At 29.9% G+C, this 22,657-nt stretch overlaps 1 pseudogene; it reads right to left on the bottom strand.

Annotated features, from left to right (window-relative positions):
- The window catches only part of LOC139852655 (alpha,alpha-trehalose-phosphate synthase [UDP-forming] 1-like), a 205,554-nt pseudogene that overhangs the window by 70,363 nt on the left and 112,534 nt on the right, over window positions 1-22,657 (bottom strand).

Here is a 22,657-nt window from a genome sequence, read left to right as displayed (position 1 = left end):
CATTTCTATATTTTGTTTTATTAGGGCCCGCCGTGCAACGCACGGGCTCTTAAAGGCTAGTATATCTAAATTGCTATCATATTATCATTTGAAATTATCAAAAACTCGTAAATAGTATTCCAGGCACATCTACATTTTGGAAACCTATTAATAGACATGTATAACAAAGGTCAAGCCAAGCCCTTACCTAGTGAATGGAATTCATATCTCCGTCGTGAAGGGAGAAAGCCTGTGGAACTGGAGTGTGACTCTTCTATTACATTATGGAAAAGTCCATTATCATCATGGTCGATCAACGTCCTACCATTTTCTCAAAACCTCTACGCCTAGTAACTCATTAGAATCGAACAATACCAAATAACGTTAAAGATATAAATCTATAACAACACCGTTGTAATATTTATTTTACAAGTGCTTTAACAAATAGTCTTAAGATAATTACTCCGTATAACGACTTATCAATTTCACCTCAAGTTAGTAACTAAAAACGGAGAAGCCCCACTATATACTTCCAAATTGAGTAATCGTTCTACAAGTGCCACTACAAGAAAAGACACTTTTCCCGATGACGCTTTTCCCGGCGACTCTTTTCCGAAGTGGTTCTCACAATGAAGATCTCGATGAGGGAAGTGATGAATTTGAAGGTTAGGTTTGGTTTGATATTAGTCGGTTTAAGCTTGGATTATGTTTGAAATGTTTGGATCATGTTAATGTTTAGGATTGTATTTGAATGTTTGAACAATTTGTAATCTTTTGGATGATGTTGAATGTTATTTTGAATGTTTAGGATTGTAAGTTGATTGTTTTAAAAATCTGGGCAGGAATTGTATATTTTGTGTGCCGTATTTGGCTGGAAAGCAGCGGTTTCCAAAATGCGGTAAAAAATATTATATAGGCTTTCCCGACGACATGTCGTCGGGATTACTGACCAAATTACCAATTTGTCGTCGGCTAAGATAACATTGACTAAAGAAGTCAAAATGGTCAACAATTGACTTTTTGGTATGGAGATGACATGTCGTCGCAAAAGAGTCGTCGCGAATAATAACTTTGACCAAAAAGGTCAAAGTAGTCAACATTTGACTTTTTTAGTTTTTAAAGACGTATCGTCGCAAATTGTCTTCGCAAAAGAGTCACTTGATCTTTGACTGTGTCAGTCAAAATGGGTCCCATTGTCGTCGGGATAGACGCAAATAGGCGTCGGGAAAACCTTTTCGCGACGAGGCTTTAGGGATGACATGTAAGCGACGATATGTCGTCACCAAAAAGCTTTTCAGACGACTTGTCGTCACAAAATGTCGTCTGGAAAGGGCTCCTTTGTTGTAGTGTGCATCATGAGATATATGGGAGGGTTCAAGATAGACATGATATAGAAGTGTGTTTCGAGTCATTAGGCAATTGGAGGACTAGTAGTCCTAAAAGCAATGGAAATTATGTAAAGCCGTGTTTGGTGCATAACCAGTGGCGGAAGCAGGATTTTTCTTCACCGGGGGCGAATTTTTTTTTTAAAACCGTAGCAACTTTTTTGGGCAAAATACGAAGTTTTTGGGACAAAAATTGGAGGTTTTTAGGCAAAATTTTGAGGGTTTTGGATAAAATTTGAAGGTTTGTGAGCAAAATTTGAAGGTTTTGGGGCAAAATTTAGAGAATTGTGGGCAAAATTTGAAGGTTTTGAGGCAAAATATGTAGGTTTTGGGGCAAATGGCTTTTGGGTTTGGGGCAAAATGAAAAAAATCCAAATTTTTACACTAAAATTTCGAAATCGACTGGGAGCGGGCGCCCCCTGCCCCCCTCTAAATTCGCCCCAGCATACCCATTTATAGGGTTTTGCTTTCTTTCAATAAGATTTATATTTACTTTTTTTTAATTAACTTTATTAAATTTTTAAATGATGATATAATATTTACAATCTTACAGCATATGTGAACATGATACTGTTGGAGTGCGAAGCGAGTTAAACAAGGATTTGCGAAACGAGAAAAAAAAAATTGTTTTGGTTTTTGCCTTGGAGGCGCGACGCGGCTATAGTCTGGCGAGGAAGTTTCCAAAAACGCGTTTTCTTGTTCCCAAAGCTATTTCCTTGTTGAGTTTTGGCTATTTAAACATCTTATTATAACCCATACATTATCAATAAAAGAACTCTATTTGGTGGCCGACGATTAAAGCAATCATTCGTTTGAACCATAACTATGTAGCCCTATTCCTAATAGATTGACCCCAAAATAGCATATCCAAATTATAAGAAAGCCTAGAGTCGTCATTACATATAACCTCGTTAAATTCTCATGTCTTTATCATTTTTGCTAGTTTCTTCGTATACATCAACTATTTTCGTTTAATGTAAGTAGGTTTGATAACCGAGAATTATCAATTCTTGCTAGGGTTCACGTGCTTTATTCCTAACAGATACAGTGATCACGTGGACTTGTTTGAACAAGATGGTCCTTTGGAATATATTCCATAATTGTCTAGATTTGTATCGTAAAATTTTGTATCGCACTAGGGGCACATGTTTATCTATGTTTGTTTATGATCCTTGCCGCTATTATATAATTTCATTTCATGTAATGTAACAAAAGTTAAAAGTTAATATAAGCATAAACGTGGGATTTAAATGGAATAAATAATTGTAACACAAATGGTTTAACTAATTTAAAAGCTTATAATTTTGCATATAAAGAATACCCTACTTTTTGAAAGGGGAAATAAATTTCGATCACACAAATCTTCATCAGTTTTAGAAATTGGTTGATAAGTATTTTCGTCATTAATAGTTATCATGAATTTAAAAATTTTGAAATAACATTTATCGAGACAAATAATAAATAGCATTCTAATTGAGTATAAAAAAAATTAAAATGATGAAAATAATCTTCTGCCCATTTGAAAGAGACATTGGTGTGGGACTTAAAAGAAGACGATATCCTAAAAGTTTACAAGATTTAGGGTGCGTTTCTTTACCTCTTAATAAAATGGTTCAACACTGAATGCTGAACCATTCAGCATTCAGTGCATTTGTTTTTAACATCTGAATAATATATAGTGCTGAATGGTTCAGCAAGAGTTGAAACACTCTCTTAACCATTAAGAGCTTAAATTTATGAAATATTCTTTTTAAATCATATACCTAACACTTATCAAATAAGTATACTGAAGTTTTTGTTGATGTTAAACGATAATAAGTTGATTTAATTCGTTCATATCGTTTATTCAAAATGATTATCAAACGGCTTATTGTCATTCAGAACTAAATTCATTCAGAACTTTTGAATCATTCAGATTATGAATCATTCAGCGCTTAATCATTCATATTTATTGAAAGGACCCGTTCATATACATTATAAACGATTCACAATAGTTGATTATATCGCGAGGTATTTGACCTCTATATGATACATTTTACAAACATTTCATTCGTTTCTAAAAGACAAACTTTCTTTACAACAAAAGTTGACGGCATGCATACCATTTCATAACACATCCAACTATAATTGACTTAATAATAATCTTGATGAATTTCAACGACTCGAATGCAACGTCTTTCAAAATATGCCATGAATGACTCCAAGTAATATCTCTAAAATGAGCAAATGCACAGCGGAAGATTTCTTTAACACCTGAGAATAAACATGCTTTAAAGTGTCAACCAAAAGGTTGGTGAGTTCATTAGTTACATAATCATTCATTTCTATTATTTTAATAGACCACAAGAATTTCATTTTCAGTTCTCATAAATATACGTCCCATGCATAGAGACAAAAAATCATTCATATGGTGAACACCTGGTAACCGACATTAACAAGATGCATATAAGAATATCCTTTATCATTCCGGGAAATCCTTCAGACATGATAAAAATGAATTCGAAGTACTAAAGCATCCGGTACTTTGGATGGGGTTCGTTAGGCCCAATAGATCTATCTTTAGAATTCGCGTCAATTAGTAGATCGGTTTACTAATTCTTAGGCTACCAAGCAAAATGGGCATATTCGGCTTCGATCATTCACCCATATAACGTAGTTTTGATTACTTGTGTCTATTTCGTAAAACAGTTATAAAAATTGTGCATGTATTCTCAGCCCAAAAATATAAAGGGTAAAAAGGTAAATGAAACTCACCATACTGTATTTCGTAGTAAAAATACATATAACGTCAATGAATAAGTGCAAGGTTGGCCTCGGATTCACGAATCTAAATTAATTATATATATTTATATGTTGGTCAATATTTGTCTAACAATTAGGTCAGGTCATAGTGTACCACAATCCTAATGCTCGAGACTAATATGCAAAAGTCAACAAAAGTCAATTTAACTCAAAATGATTTCCAAAATTTATACATGATTATAATATATTTTAAATATCGTCGTTTTATATTTTTAAATATTTTTAAAAGATTTATTAGAGTAAATAATATAATTCATTAATTAATAAATAACATTTTATATTAAAATTTATATAATAAAATATACTTTTATATATATTAAGTAATAAAATTTATAGAGTTCATTTACTATCATAAAGATAATATGATAGGTATTATTAAAGTAATTTATTACACGTAGTAAAATATGTTTGTATCACATATTTATTTGATAAAATAATATCTATAATAATAGTAAGTAAAAGTTGTATTATTTTGTAATAATAATAATTATAAAAATATCAATTTTTATAATTACTAAGATGACATTATGATAAAACGATAATTCTAATTATGATAACTTTAATATTTACGATACTTTTTAATATTATTTTTAAAATAATAATTCTATTTAAAATGATAATAATAATGATATTTTATAGTAACAATGACATTTCTATTAAAATGATAATTTTTGTTAAAATGATAGTTTTAATACTAACGATACTTTTAATAATAATAATAGTAATAATAAAAATAATAAGAACGATAATTTTATCTAAATCAATATCTTATAATATTTTAATTTTATCATGATACTCTTACTCATTATTTCCTAATCGTTTCGTTTAATAGCTTTTAATCGTCTTTTATATCGTGTTCATAATAATGATAATAATAGTAATCAAAATAATTAGGTGTTACTAATATTAGTTTTAATTACAATAATACTAATAATGATAATTACTATGACATTATTAACGATAATACTAATAATTATTTTAATGATAATATAATAATAATAATAACAATAACAATAACTATTTTTAAATAATGATATATATTAATAATGATAATAATAATAATGATAATAATAATAATAATAATTAGATAATAATAATAATAATACTAATTATAACTTTAACGATAATAACGATAGTAATAATAATAAAAATAACAATAATATCTTTTATTAATAACGACAATGATAATAATAATAATAATTAGATTATAACGACGATAATAACGACGATAATAATAATCATTTTTAATAATAATACAAAAAATTCAATTGACTATAATTTCTAAACCGTTCATCGAAACCATTCGATATCTAAATGAAAAGTTCTCAAATTTTCGCTAGCTTTCCAATGACATGCATATCTTATACCTTATCTCAACCGCATATATAACTAATTCAGGATTCAACATAACCTAACTAAAGGCAATATCAAAAGTACAAACATGCATAATCCTATATACTCGAGCACTAGTCAGGGATACACTATTAGTATGTAAAAGTTAAATTATGAGTACTCACGTATCAATATTGAGATTCAATATTGCAGGAAAGGTACGTAAACGCAACGGAGATGATAAACACTAGTTTGACTCACGAGCAAAACTCTCGAACCATACTCATAACCTCAATAGCTATAACCCATAATTTCATTAGCTCTATCCCGCTTGAAAAACAATTTCGAAATCACTCGGACAGCACTCCATCGTAATATTTTATGTATACTAATAATATTTGAAATAATACGGAGTAAATATATATATGTAAATCGATTGAGAGAGTTTAGAAAAAAATATTTTCAATTTTCTATGAAATAATGAAACCTATTGAATTCTATTTATAATAGATTTTTGAATTATTAAAGTGAATTATTAAAGTATGAATTATTAAAGTAAATTATTAAAGTATGAATTATTAAAGTGAATTATTAAAGTATGAATTATTAAAGTGAATTATTAAAGTTAAAGTAAAAATAAAGTAAAGGTAAAGTTTAAGTATAGTAAAAGTATAAAACTATGTACGTATAATACGCGTATAAATATATATAATATTAATTTAAATCATTATATATATTTAATAAAATAAAATATAAATATCGTTATCTTTATCATACTGGTTAAGTAATGAGTTGTCAAAAGTGGTTCTAGATATTTATAAAAGTTATATACATTTTAATAATAAAGTTCTTTTTAAACTGAAAACATTTTTGTACGTTTGAAACTAAATCAAATAAATATGATAATTTTGTTTTCCAAAACTAAATATATTTAAGAATCATTTTGTTTAAAGGTTAAAATAATGGAAATCGTTATATCATAAAACGTTTTAGAAAAGTAAAATCATATATATTCATAATAGGTTTCAAGTTTTTTTTAATTACAGTCTGTTGGTGAAGTATGCGATAAAGTTCAAAGGTTAAATAAACGTATGAAATTATCTTAATGAAAAATGTCGAGTTACTTAACTTGTCGATATCCAACATCTAAGTTATTTACACTCTACGTTCTTACTTATAAATCACTTTGCCATTTTCCAAATGTTGTCAAAAAGAATAGATTTCTTAAATCACAGTGGACCTCATAACATAGACCCGTAATCATATCACAATGTATCTGATAAATCAATCATTTGATATTATCTTCTAATTCCATCGATAAACATATTGAAACAAATACGTTCATGTAATGTATTATACGTTTAATACTTTATTAATATTCTCAAGTTATATATATATATATATATATATATATATATATATATATATATATATATATATATATATATATACATATATACATATTTATTTATATATAACGGTTCGTGAATCGTCGAAATTTGGTCGAGGTTATAATGAATGTATGAACACAATTTAAAATTCTTGAGATTTAACTTAACAAACTTTGCTTATCGTGTCGGAATAATATAAAGATAAAGTTTAAATTTGGTTGAAAATTTTCGGGTTGTCACTGTACCTACCCGTTAAAGAAATTTCGTCCCGAAATTTGAATGGGATGGTCATGGCTGACAATAAGTATGTTTTCATGACATATACGAGCTGGAAATTAGAGTTTTATTATCATCAAGTAATATAGATAAAGCAATTTGATTTTTGTGAATAGTACGAGTGAAGTTATCACAAAAGAATGAATTGAGTAAATGCACGTTCTTTTTAACCAATGACATAGTCATGGTTGATTTCCGGAATTCAAGGAATTTAGAGAAAATCTTCGTAATAAGATTTGGTTCTTCGGTAATTAAGGAAGTTAGGATCCGCTTTGATTAAATGCGATAATCTGTTTTGATTTCTCTGTCAGATATTTTACTATATATCCACCCCCTTCGTTTCCTTATTTTCACAACTCACACCTTTTATTCTTTCTCCCTCAATTCATACTTTATAGCATTCGCTAATATGCTCCATCCAGTTCTGATTCTTGATATACTTCTAACTTTCATATCTGTCATTCTTCTTTTTCATCTGCCGCCGGAAGAATCTATTTACTTCTACTATACTCTTGGTTTTATAGTGTTTTTAGTTCTCCCATGTCTTTATATTGCTATATGCATCGATATATATGGTTTGTAATTTCTGGATTGTTGTTGGGTTTTATATCTTCCCTTATACTTCAAAGTCCCTGCTTCTGTCTTCTATAATCATTGTCATCCACAGTTAATACTCCCTCCTATTTGCTGCGATTTATACTCCAATTTCTATTTTGGAGCTTTGTCCTTTCGTTTCTTCTTCTTGCGATTAAGCATCACTTGTAATGGTCCATAATTCACAGATATAAATTTCGGAATGAATATGGTTAATGTTCTAAGAAGGAAATGGTAATGGCACGGTCTTGATTTGTTAAATTACTAGAATACCCTGAAAAAGACCGAATCATCAAGAAATATTTTCTTAATATTTTAGAGGTTAAATAGAATACAAGAGTCGTGTAACATGGCACATGATGATGTTATGATCTGTGAATCATCACGTTCCATTTAAAACTCAGCATGACTTACTGTAATATAATCACATTGATCAAGTGTCATTATATTATACTAACTCATGCTTCAGTTCCCAACACTACTTCAATAGTATACATATTTTAAATTCGAATTTTTCAGAATTTAGAAACTAAAATAGTTTCTTTTATGATGTAACACAGATAGCGCAAAGAGATAAATGATTTCGAATAACAATAGTTATGAAGATATCTTCAAAAACATTGAAGATATTTATAATAAAAGATATGATGATATCTTAGAATATCTAAGATCAGAGGATGATGAAGAATATTATTCATAAGGGTTTAGAGTCAGGAGTAAGGTATTTGATAATAATTTCAGCAGATACTGAATCATTTAGATTCTTTGAAGGCAAGTTTAGTCTTTGTGATTTGTCCACAGCCTCCTTCATAGTTTGCTTAATCCGTTTTTCAGTTCTAAACCTTCTCTTTTTCTGAGCTTTTCCAACACACTATCCTTTATTATCAAACTTTTGACTGTTAAGGTCGTTTACAGTTTTTGCTGCTTCATCAGCATTTTCCAAACTTCGGAGAACTAGTTCGCAGTTTAGGGTGTTTTTCAGAAACTTCACATTCGAAATATATAAGTCTAGGAGATACACGTTATATATACACCTATAACCGTTGGCGGAGACATGCTGCAAGATTTCAAAATACTGATTGCTGATTCCCAGTAATTAGCATGACAATTCTTGTTACAAGATCCTGATGAGTAAATGATGGGGTTTCGATAAATATAATGATTTTTCGGAAAGTCAAAGATCAGTGAAGTTGTTGGCAAGTTTATTGCTAATGTGGTGAGACATAAAAGGTTCTCCGGTAACGATGACGAAAGGGCAACGTGAAATGTCCCGTTCTTATTGATTAAAAACGTTCCATATTAATTGATTTCGTTGCGAGGTTTTGACCTCTATATGAGACGTTTTTCAAAGACTGCATTCATTTTTAAAACAAACCATAACCTTTATTTCATAAATAAAGGTTTAAAAAGCTTTACGTAGATTATCAAATAATGATAATCTAAAATATCCTGTTTACACACGACCATTACATAATGGTTTACAATACAAATATGTTACATCGAATTCAGTTTCTTGAATGCAGTTTTTACACAATATCATACAAACATGGACTCCAAATCTTGTCCTTATTTTAGTATGCAACAGCGGAAGCTCTTAATATTCACCTGAGAATAAACATGCTTTAAACGTCAACAAAAATGTTGGTGAGTTATAGGTTTAACCTATATATATCAAATCGTAACAATAGACCACAAGATTTCATATTTCAATACACATCCCATACATAGAGATAAAAATCATTCATATGGTGAACACCTGGTAACCGACAATAACAAGATGCATATATAAGAATATCCCCATCATTCCGGGACACCCTTCGGATATGATATAAATTTCGAAGTACTAAAGCATCCGGTACTTTGGATGGGGTTTGTTAGGCCCAATAGATCTATCTTTAGGATTCGCGTCAATTAGGGTGTCTGTTCTCTAATTCTTAGATTACCAGACTTAATAAAAAGGGGCATATTCGATTTCGATAATTCAACCATAGAATGTAGTTTCACGTACTTGTGTCTATTTTGTAAATCATTTATAAAACCTGCATGTATTCTCATCCCAAAAATATTAGATTTTAAAAGTGGGACTATAACTCACTTTCACAGATTTTTACTTCGTCGGGAAGTAAGACTTGGCCACTGTTGATTCACGAACCTATAACAATATATACATATATATTAAAGTATGTTCAAAATATATTTACAACACTTTTAATATATTTTGATGTTTTAAGTTTATTAAGTCAGCTGTCCTCGTTAGTAACCTATAACTAGTTGTCCACAGTTAGATGTACAGAAATAAATCGATAAATATTATCTTGAATCAATCCACGACCCAGTGTATACGTATCTCAGTATTGATCACAACTCAAACTATATATATTTTGGAATCAACCTCAACCCTGTATAGCTAACTCCAACATTCACATATAGAGTGTGTATGGTTGTTCCGAAATATATATAGATGTGTCGACATGATAGGTCGAAACATTGTATACGTGTCTATGGTATCTCAAGATTACATAATATACAATACAAGTTGATTAAGTTATGGTTGGAATAGATTTGTTACCAATTTTCACGTAGCTAAAATGAGAAAAATTATCCAATCTTGTTTTACCCATAACTTCTTCATTTTAAATCCGTTTTGAGTGAATCAAATTGCTATGGTTTCATATTGAACTCTATTTTATGAATCTAAACAGAAAAAGTATAGGTTTATAGTCGGAAAAATAAGTTACAAGTCGTTTTTGTAAAGGTAGTCATTTCAGTCGAAAGAACGACGTCTAGATGACCATTTTAGAAAACATACTTCCACTTTGAGTTTAACCATAATTTTTGGATATAGTTTTATGTTCATAATAAAAATCATTTTCTCAGAATAACAACTTTTAAATCAAAGTTTATCATAGTTTTTAATTAACTAACCCAAAACAGCCCGCGGTGTTACTACGACGGCGTAAATCCGGTTTTACGGTGTTTTTCGTGTTTCCAGGTTTTAAATCATTAAGTTAGCATATCATATAGATATAGAACATGTGTTTAGTTGATTTTAAAAGTCAAGTTAGAAGTATTAACTTTTGTTTGCGAACAAGTTTAGAATTAACTAAACTATGTTCTAGTGATTACAAGTTTAAACCTTCGAATAAGATAGCTTTATATGTATGAATCGAATGATGTTATGAACATCATTACTACCTTAATTTCCTTGGATAAACCTACTGGAAAAGAGAAAAATGGATCTAGCTTCAATGGATCCTTGGATGGCTCGAAGTTCTTGAAGCAGAATCATGACACGAAAACAAGTTCAAGTAAGATCATCACTTGAAATAAGATTGTTATAGTTATAGAAATTGAACCAAAGTTTGAATATGATTATTACCTTGTATTAGAATGATAACCTACTGTAAGAAACAAAGATTTCTTGAGGTTGGATGATCACCTTACAAGATTGGAAGTGAGCTAGCAAACTTGAAAGTATTCTTGATTTTATGAAACTAGAACTTTTGGAATTTATGAAGAACACTTAGAACTTGAAGATAGAACTTGAGAGAGATCAATTAGATGAAGAAAATTGAAGAATGAAAGTGTTTGTAGGTGTTTTTGGTCGTTGGTGTATGGATTAGATATAAAGGATATGTAATTTTGTTTTCATGTAAATAAGTCATGAATGATTACTCATATTTTTGTAATTTTATGAGATATTTCATGCTAGTTGCCAAATGATGGTTCCCACATGTGTTAGGTGACTCACATGGGCTGCTAAGAGCTGATCATTGGAGTGTATATACCAATAGTACATACATCTAAAAGCTGTGTATTGTACGAGTACGAATACGGGTGCATACGAGTAGAATTGTTGATGAAACTGAACGAGGATGTAATTGTAAGCATTTTTGTTAAGTAGAAGTATTTTGATAAGTGTATTGAAGTCTTTCAAAAGTGTATAAATACATATTAAAACACTACATGTATATACATTTTAACTGAGTCATTAAGTCATCGTTAGTCGTTACATGTAAGTGTTGTTTTGAAACCTTTAGGTTAACGATCTTGTTAAATGTTGTTAACCCAATGTTTATAATATCAAATGAGATTTTAAATTATTATATTATCATGATATTATCATGTATGAATATCTCTTAATATGATATATATACATTAAATGTCTTCACAACGATAATCGTTACATATATGTCTCGTTTAAAAATCATTAAGTTAGTAGTCTTGTTTTTACATATGTAGTTCATTGTTAATATACTTTATGATATGTTTTCTTATCATAGTATCATGTTAACTATATATATATATCCATATATATGTCATCATATAGTTTTTACAAGTTTTAGCGTTCGTGAATCACCGATCAACTTGGGTGGTCAATTGTCTATATGAAACATATTTCAATTAATCAAGTCTTAAAAAGTTTGATTGCTTAACATGTTAGAAACATTTAATCATGTAAATATCAATCTCAATTAATATATATAAACATGGAAAAGTTCGGGTCACTACACAACGTCTATATCAAGGTTATAATAAGACTGTTTCAACTGAAAAGTCGAAGTTGACTTGCTGGAGCTGTGACAAAACTGACTAATTTGAAAAGGAATCGAAAAGTTATTTTTTCTAATAAATGCCAAAGGGTCTGACACGGATACATGTTAAATTATGACTCTGGTTTCGAGAGCTTTTCAGATGCAAGACTGTGGTTAATATGTGGTTGGATCATCATCTCGATTGTTCATTATTTGAAGTGTCTTCAGGAATTTTGAAGGGTTTTGAACACAGATTGTAATCGTTAATATACATATGATGTTCTAACACAGTTTTGAAGTCAAAGTATAGCTTGTGAAAGATGTAAGGATCTAAGAGTGATGATTTTGGTCATATCTCGAGTTGAATTCTGAGATTTCAAAATCAGAATATGTAATTAAATTTTGAATGAGTATGGTTGTTTTGATTTCTATAAAAGAATGTATATTGTTGTGAAAGTAGGGAGTATAATGGATGATTTGCTAAATCAGATTCGAAGAATGTAACATATTAATTGTGAATTTATATATCTCTCGGGTATTACCTACCCGTTAAAAAAAATTCACAATTAATATTTTGTACAAAAGAATTTTATTACAGTCTTTATGAAAATATATATATGTATATTTTCTTCAGATGTAACATAGATTTAATGAGTTAATGTTAAATTAAACTCATTTGATTTACGGTTGAAACTAAAATTGAATAATTCCTAAAGGCTTTAAAAATTACATAACTTTTACGGAGTATTTCTTTAATGACATTGAAATTATGAATCAATACTTTGTTATTTGTTGATGTATGATGTTCGGTTCGTGGAATTCTTGTGAATTTCGCATAGTACGAATGATGTTATTTGAAAAGTTTCGAGTACGTCGATGATGAAAGTGTAAAATCAAACATATATTTGAATAATACACTTGATTTATTATGAGATGGAATTTATTGAATTAAAACAGAGATTGTAATTAACGATGGTTAAGTTGTTAAGGAAGGATGTACATCTTAGCATATTAGTAATATGAATTTAATCGAGTAGTATTTACCATTATTTAATTCATACATAATAGCTTAGTACGAAAGATTTATTTTGATCTCAAAATTTATATATATATATATATATATATATATATATATATATATATATATATATATATATATATATATATATATATATATATATATATATATATATATACATATAATTTCTTCAGAGGGAATGAGTTAATACTTCATAACTCGTTGATACAATATACGCGTTATTGATTCGTAATGATGTCCACGGTGATTCTTGAACTGACGGAGTTTGTGATGTTATAGGTGCTGCTGATTCTGATGACACTGACGGCACTGACTGTGATGGTGATGCTACGGTACTGTTGATGTTGTTGGTAAAACAAGTCTAGCTTATAAATCACGCATCATTCTTGTCAGGGTTTTTACTCTTCCTTCTATCATTTCAATTCACTCATCTGATTTATAGTTAGGGTTAGAATAGATAATCTCTAAGACTTTAAAGATTACATAATCGACGCGGAGTGTTTCTCCAATGAAGTTATGAATCAACACTTCATCGTTTGTTGTTGTTGGTATTACTTGGTATCTACAGGACGTATGACATTGGTGCTCGTGGGACAGATTGTAAAGTTGAGATTTACGACGCGGTTGTGGTTGGGGGTGGTAATGGTACTATTGGTGTTGATGATGGTAGTACTGGTTATGCTGCTGGTGCTGCTGCTGGTGTTTGTAACCTTTGCACCATATTCTCCAAAGTCACTACCCGAGCGCGAAGCTCTTTGACTTCTTCTATTACACCGGGGTGATTGTCGGTTGGGACGAGCGGATAAATAAAATCTAGAATTTGATGTAGTATATAATCGTGACGAGATACTCTGGAAATGAGAGATAAAATGGTGTTTCGGACAGGTTTGCCGGTAAGTGCTTCTGGTTCTTCGCCAAGAGGGCAATGTGGTGGATGGAAAGGATCGCCTTCTTCTTGTCTCCAATGATTGAGGAGGCTACGAACCCATCCCCAATTCATCCAAAATAGATGATGGCTGCTTGGTTGATCCATTCCAGTCACACTGCTTTCGGAGCTTGAGTGGGATTCCATATCGGAATTCGAGGGACTTGAACTAATGACGAATTCCACTTCGTTCGATTGAATAAAGGATTTTTCGATATGAAATGATTTTTCAGCTATTGGGTGGTATTCTAATTACATATAATATCTATATATAGCGCAAAAGATTTCGTAGATTACGGAGGAATTTACGGGATATGTCAGGCAAAGTTTACAGTAACAGATATGCTAAAATATGAATTTTGTCTATACACTGTTCATGCAATCAATGCAGTAAGACGTGTCTAGACTAAGAATGATAAGCAGGCAATTTCCAACAAAAATGATAAGCAAAACTTTTGACAATGCAGACACGGTCGAAGTCCAGACTCACTAATGAATCCTAACGACTATCAGTTAGACACACTAATGCAGACCTGGTTCGCTAAGACCACCGCTCTGATACCAACTGAAAGGACCCGTTCATATACATTATAAACGATTCACAATAGTTGATTAAATCGCGAGGTATTTGACCTCTATATGATACATTTTACAAACATTTCATTCGTTTCTAAAAGACAAACTTTCTTTACAACGAAAGTTGACGGCATGCATACCATTTCATAATACATCCAACTATAATTGACTTAATAATAATCTTGATGAATTTCAACGACTCGAATGCAACGTCTTTCAAAATATGCCATGAATGACTCCAAGTAATATCTCTAAAATGAGCAAATGCACAGCGGAAGATTTCTTTAACACCTGAGAATAAACATGCTTTAAAGTGTCAACCAAAAGGTTAGTGAGTTCATTAGTTTATCATAATCATTCATTTCCATTATTTTAATAGACCACAAGAATTTCATTTTCAGTTCTCATAAATATACGTCCCATGCATAGAGACAAAAAATCATTCATATGGTGAACACCTGGTAACCGACCTTAACAAGATGCATATAAGAATATCCTTTATCATTCCGGGAAATCCTTCAGACATGATAAAAATGAATTCGAAGTACAAAAGCATCCGGTACTTTGGATGGGGTTCGTTAGGCCCAATAGATCTATCTTTAGAATTCGCGTCAATTAGTAGATCGGTTTACTAATTCTTAGGCTACCAAGCAAAAGGGGCATATTCGGCTTCGATCATTCACCCATATAACGTAGTTTTGATTACTTGTGTCTATTTCGTAAAACAGTTATAAAAATTGTGCATGTATTCTCAGCCCAAAAATATAAAGGGTAAAAAGGTAAATGAAACTCACCATACTGTATTTCGTAGTAAAAATACATATAATGTCAATGAATAAGTGCAAGGTTGGCCTCGGATTCACGAACCTAAATTAATTATATATATTTATATGTTGGTCAATATTTGTCTAACAATTAGGTCAGGTCATAGTGTACCACAATCCTAATGCTCGAGACTAATATGCAAAAGTCAACAAAAGTCAATTTAACTCAAAATGATTTCCAAAATTTATACATGATTATAATATATTTTAAATATCGTCGTTTTATATTTTTAAATATTTTTAAAAGATTTATTAGAGTAAATAATATAATTCATTAATTAATAAATAACATTTTATATTAAAATTTATATAATAAAATATACTTTTATATATATTAAGTAATAAAATTTATAGAGTTCATTTACTATCATAAAGATAATATGATAGGTATTATTAAAGTAATTTATTACACGTAGTAAAATATGTTTGTATCACATATTTATTTGATAAAATAATATCTATAATAATAGTAAGTAAAAGTTGTATTATTTTGTAATAATAATAATTATAAAAATATCAATTTTTATAATTACTAAGATGACATTATGATAAAACGATAATTCTAATTATGATAACTTTAATATTTACGATACTTTTTAATATTATTTTTAAAATAATAATTCTATTTAAAATGATAATAATAATGATATTTTATAGTAACAATGACATTTCTATTAAAATGATAGTTTTAATACTAACGATACTTTTAATAATAATAATAGTAATAATAAAAATAATAAGAACGATAATTTTATCTAAATCAATATCTTATAATATTTTAATTTCACCATGTTCATAATAATCGTTTCGTTTAATAACTTTTAATCGTCTTTTATATCGTGTTCATAATAATGATAATAATAGTAATCAAAATAATTAGGTGTTACTAATATTAGTTTTAATTACAATAATACTAATAATGATAATTACTATGACATTATTAACGATAATACTAATAATTATTTTAATGATAATATAATAATAATAATAACAATAACAATATCCATTTTTAAATAATGATATATATTAATAATGATAATAATAATAATGATAATAATAATAATAATAATAATAATAATAATAATAATAATAATAATTATATAATAATAATAATAATACTAATTATAACTTTAACGATAATAACGATAGTAATAATAATAAAAATAACAATAATATCTTTTATTAATAATGACAATGGTAATAATAATAATAATAATTAGATTATAACGACGATAATAACGACGATAATAATAATCATTTTTAATAATAATACAAAAAATTCAATTGACTATAACTTCTAAACCGTTCATCGAAACCATTCGATATCTAAATGAAAAGTTCTCAAATTTTCGCTAGCTTTCCAATGACATGCATATCTTATACCTTATCTCAACCGTATATATAACTAATTCAGGATTCAACATAACCTAACTAAAGGCAATATCAAAAGTACAAACATCCATAATCCTATATACTAGAGCACTAGTCAGGGATACACTATTAGTACGTAAAAGTTAAATTATGAGTACTCACGTATCAATATTGAGATTCAATATTGCAGGAAAGGTACGTAAACGCAACGGAGATGATAAACACTAGTTTGACTCACGAGAAAAACTCTCAAACCATACCCATAGCCTCCATAGCTATAACCCATAATTTCATTAGCTCTATCCCGCTCGAAAAACAATTTTGAAATCACTCGGATAGCGCTCCATCGTAATATTTTATGTATACTATTAATATCTTGAAATAATACGGAGTAAATATATATATGTAAATCGATTGAGAGAGTTTAGAGAAAAATATTTTCAAGTTTCTATGAAATAATGAAACCTATTGAATTCTATTTATAATAGATTTTTGAATTATTAAAGTATGAATTATTAAAGTAAATTATTAAAGTATGAATTATTAAAGTGAATTATTAAAGTGAATTATTAAAGTATGAATTATTAAAGTGAATTATTAAAGTTAAAGTAAAGTAAAAATAAAGTAAAGGTAAAGTTTAAGTATAGTAAAAGTATAAAACTATGTACGTATAATACGCGTATAAATATATATAATATTAATTTAAATCATTATATATATTTAATAAAATAAAATATAAATATCGTTATCTTTATCATACTGGTTAAGTAATGAGTTGTCAAAAGTGGTTCTAGATATTTATAAAAGTTATATACGTTTTAATAATAAAGTTCTTTTTAAACTGAAAACATTTTTGTACGTTTGAAACTAAATCAAATAAATATGATAATTTTGTTTTCCAAAACTAAATATATTTAAGAATCATTTTGTTTAAAGGTAAAAATAATAGAAATCGTTATATCATAAAACGTTTTAGAAAAGTAAAATCATATATATTCATAATAGGTTTCAAGTTTTTTTAATTACAGTCTGTTGGTGAAGCATGCGATAAAGTTCAAAGGTTAAATAAACGTATGAAATTATCTTAATGAAAAATGTCGAGTTACTTAACTTGTCGATATCCAACATCTAAGTTATTTACACTCCACGTTCTTACTTATAAATCACTTTACCATTTTCCGAATGTTGTCAAAAAGAATAGATTTCTTAAATCACAATGGACCTCATAACATAGACCCGTAATCATATCACGATGTATCTGATAAATCAATCATTTGATATTATCTTCTAATTCCATCGATAAACATATTGAAACAAATACGTTCATGTAATGTATTATACGTTTAATACTTTATTAATATTCTCAAGTTATAATATATATATATATATATACACACACACACACACATATATATACATATGTATTTATATATAACGGTTCTTGAATCGTCGGAATTTGGTCGAGGTTATAATGAATGTATGAACACAATTTAAAATTCTTGAGATTTAACTTAACAAACTTTGCTTATCGTGTCGGAATAATATAAAGATAAAGTTTAAATTTGGTTGAAAATTTTCGGGTTGTCACATTTATCAAACGCACCCTTAGTGAGATTGTCACTTCTCTTCTTAGAAAGCATTTGATAAATCTGAATGATTCATAATTTGAATGATTCAAAGGTTCTGAATGAATTTAGTTCTGAACGACAATAAGTTGTTTGATAATCATTTTAGATAAACACTATGAATAGATTAAATCAAATTATTATCGTTTAACATTAACAAAAATTTTAATATACTTATTTGATAAGTGTTCTGGATACGATTTTAAAAAGAATATTACATAAAATTTAGAATTTTAACGGTTAAAAGAGTGTTTCAACTCTGAATGGTTCAACACTGAATCATTCGGCATTATATATCATTCAGAGGTCATAAACAAATACACTGAATGCTGAATGGATTAATATTCAGTGGTGAACCATTCTATTAACAGTTAAATAAAAGCACCCTTACCTTAAAAATGACACCATCTGACTGTCTAGATATCGGGTATGTTTGGCAAAACTAGCTGTTAGCTGTTAGCGATTAGATGTTAGCGATTAGCTGAATGATGTTAGCGATTAGCTGTTAGCGATTAGCTGTTAGATGTATATAATTGTTTGGCAAAGTAGCTGTAGCTGTTAAAAAAATAAGTAAAATGACAAAAATAGAGATTAGTTAAATTTCATCATTTTTAATATAAATTTTGATTTAACAAAACGTAGCCATTAACAAATAACCGAAAACATATATTGTAATACTAAATTATTTTCGACGAGCATTCCATATTAAAGTAGCAATATCGTTACGAACATGTTTCATCTCATTACTTCTTCCTTCAAATATTCCTTCGGCGCTTCTGTCACGGTTACTAACATCAATAAGCTCATCTCGTGGTATGTAATTTGGATGTTGATCGATTATTGCAAACAAAATATCTTCTTGGCTGTTAGTACGGATGTAGTTATGCAATACAAATGTAGCCGTTATAACATCAATTTGTGTTTGCACACTAAACCTTGGCATTTCACGAAGTATGCGAAATCGTTTCTTCAAAATTCCGAATGACCTTTCAATATAGCTTCGTAGAGATGAATGTGAACGGTTGAATGCTTCTTGCATATTATTTGGGGACTCCTTTTGAAATTGGGATTGATGGTATCTTGTCTTGGGATATGGAACAAGGTAACCCTTTCTGTCTGGATATCCTTTATCAACCAAATAATATTTACCTGATAAAAAAGTTTAAACAAACCGTGTTGGAATTTGAAAAAAGTAACAGGAAAGAATAAAATAGATATGTGTATTTACCTTCAGGCGGTTGTGGAAAGTTCATTGACTTATTTTGGATTGAGTGCATAAACACACGTGTGTCATGTGCTGATCCCTCCCATCCGACTGATACATATGTAAAACACATATCAAAATCACACGTTGCCATTACATTGAAAGTAGGTACTCCTTTTCTACCAATATAAGGCAGTTGTTGACTCTCTGTGATGCAGGCCTTTATATGTGTACCATCGATACATCCGATGCAATTCTAAATGTAATTTCAACATTAGAGACGTAAAAAATTAAATAAATAAAAGATGACATTAATGAATACATTACCTTGAAATAGGGCATATATCTTTTGTCGTTCATGATTTGAGGTGGTATTAGTTGAAAAGTTGGATCTTTTGGTCTTATAATGTCGCGTGCTAGACCTTGAAAACCTTTATCTCTACCAATAATTGCATTTAGAACCTCATGAAATGCTCGACTAATAGTCTCTCCTGAATGCTGAAAACGCTCCATAACATCTCTATTAGATAACCCCAATGCCAATGTATACATAAATATTCCCACCATCTCAAATGTGGACATTTTATCAGATGACTACAATCCATAGTTTGTTTCAAGTTCTCCACAGAGTTTCCTAAACAAATCCGGATGCATTCTAAATGCATTTACACATCGTATTGGATGACCATTTAAAACTTCCATCACCCAAGCCTCGCCTGTTAGAGATGATGTCATGCACGGTTCCTTGTATATATACTTATAATAATATGCCGCAGCAAGATCATTAGTATAGCACGAATCCAACAACAAATTAAAACAATGTCGTTTGTGTATCTTCTTGCTTATCTCACTATTCATATTAACCCTGTCAACAAATTCATAATACTACTTCAAACCAAATGATATTATGAATATACTTTCACTAGCAATTCATTAACACAAAATATTCGCAAGTATAAATTTTATATAAAAAATATACCAAATAACATCCAACTAATTTATGTCAACAACACACATAAGAAAAATAAAAATGTTTCAAAAAAATTGTTTAAACTCAGAAAAACTATGCTAAAAGAAACTTCAGGGATTTTGTTTTCATTGCAGCCACGCTAGCCTGGCATTATCACTTCGCATATTGATGAATATTTCTCTTTTCACCGGATCTTCAAATAAATCAATTGCAAACAACCACAAATCCCCTGCTTCTGTCATTAATCCTACATCAACCATCCGGTTAAGCTCACCTACAGCAGCTCCAATAGTAAACTTAGTACTTTCATCAAGTTTGGAAGAATCTGCTTCTAATATCTGTAGAGCACGTTGTTGCACCACACAACTTTGCGCTAAATGGTTCTTAAGCATTAAAGATCCTGTTGATTCTCTTCCTTTACGTTTCATGTTAGCTGGTTTGGGTTTAGTGTTTATTTTAGAAATCATGTAAAATTTTTTAGCAACCTCACTTGGTACTGGTGCCGATGCAGTTTGTTGAATGGCTTCATTAAGAAGGTTGCTATAGAAATTGGGATCTTCTGTTTCTAAGTCCTCTAAATTTGAAGGCGTGTCATTGTTAACTTGATAAGCATTTGCATCAAAAACCATAACAACATCATCATCCACAAGGTTCTCAACATGCACATCATTGATTGTACTTGAGTCCATTGAAGGCACCACACAATTCGACCCACTAGCAACTACATCCCCAAATAACTGATCCCATTCGTCTTGTAGTTGTGCTGATGGTTGATTTCTTCTAATTGCTGCGTATTTAGAGTTTTCCTATACACAATATAATTGTGAATCATTAGTTAAATTAAATGAATTATATCATCATAACTTTATTTGTTGTTCAAATATTAAATAACTTATATTAACTTATCGTAGTTTTAGTTTTCCACCATTCATCAGAACAATTAAGTTGCTTCATACTTTCATTCCAACCAAGACCAATCTCTCCGTTCTTCAGTTACTTCCAGAGGTTGTAATCCTTTGTCATACTATCATACTTGTTCTTTAGAGCACATTTACTGTTGAATTTATGTTTTATAGCTCTTTCAAACTCTGGTTGAAGGGATACCCATTTAAATGGAGAAGTTCGACCATGCTTCATGATATATTTATTTAAGAACTGACAAAATTCCAAAACCATCTCTTTTGTCCAGTTTTCTTTTTTTGCATTGTCAGGTTTTGAGGCCATCTAACAACATTATGAGATTCGAATGATATTTTAATACTTAATTTAAACCAAATGATTATCTTAACCTTATAAAAGCACTTTACACCTAATTCCATTACTTTTAAAGCCTACCACAATTATTCAACAATTTATCACTATTTGAAATAACAAGCAGTTTTATACATAAACAAGATTAAGTAGACACTGGCGCCCATAAGAGCCCCCTAGACACTGCCGCACGGTAATGGCGGGGGTCAAGAGGGCTGCGCCCCCTTGCGGGGTCTAAGGGGCAGCGCCCCTGGCGGGGTTCAAGGGGCAGAGCCCCTGGCTGGGGCCCCGGTCTCAGGTGAGCGGGCGGGGGTCGAGGGGGCAGCACCCCGAAAAAAAGAGGAAAACATTGGAAACGGGTCAAATGTCAGAAGTTGCCCAAACATATGAACCAATTAACTTATTACACAATTAGAACCGTTTGCAGCAGCAACAATCAAGCAGATACAAGCAGAATTATAATCACAACAGCAACAATCAAGGACAATTAAATACGAACTATTAATCATAATGAGTTGTAGGCATTCAACAAAACGAGCATAGGGCACATACTTGCTGAGATATACATGATACCAAAG

The sequence above is a fragment of the Rutidosis leptorrhynchoides genome, chromosome 1, assembly GCF_046630445.1.
Source record: "Rutidosis leptorrhynchoides isolate AG116_Rl617_1_P2 chromosome 1, CSIRO_AGI_Rlap_v1, whole genome shotgun sequence".
NCBI lineage: Eukaryota > Viridiplantae > Streptophyta > Magnoliopsida > Asterales > Asteraceae > Rutidosis > Rutidosis leptorrhynchoides.
The sequence above is the reverse complement of the archived record's forward strand: the minus strand, read 5'-3'. Positions and strand labels throughout refer to the sequence as shown.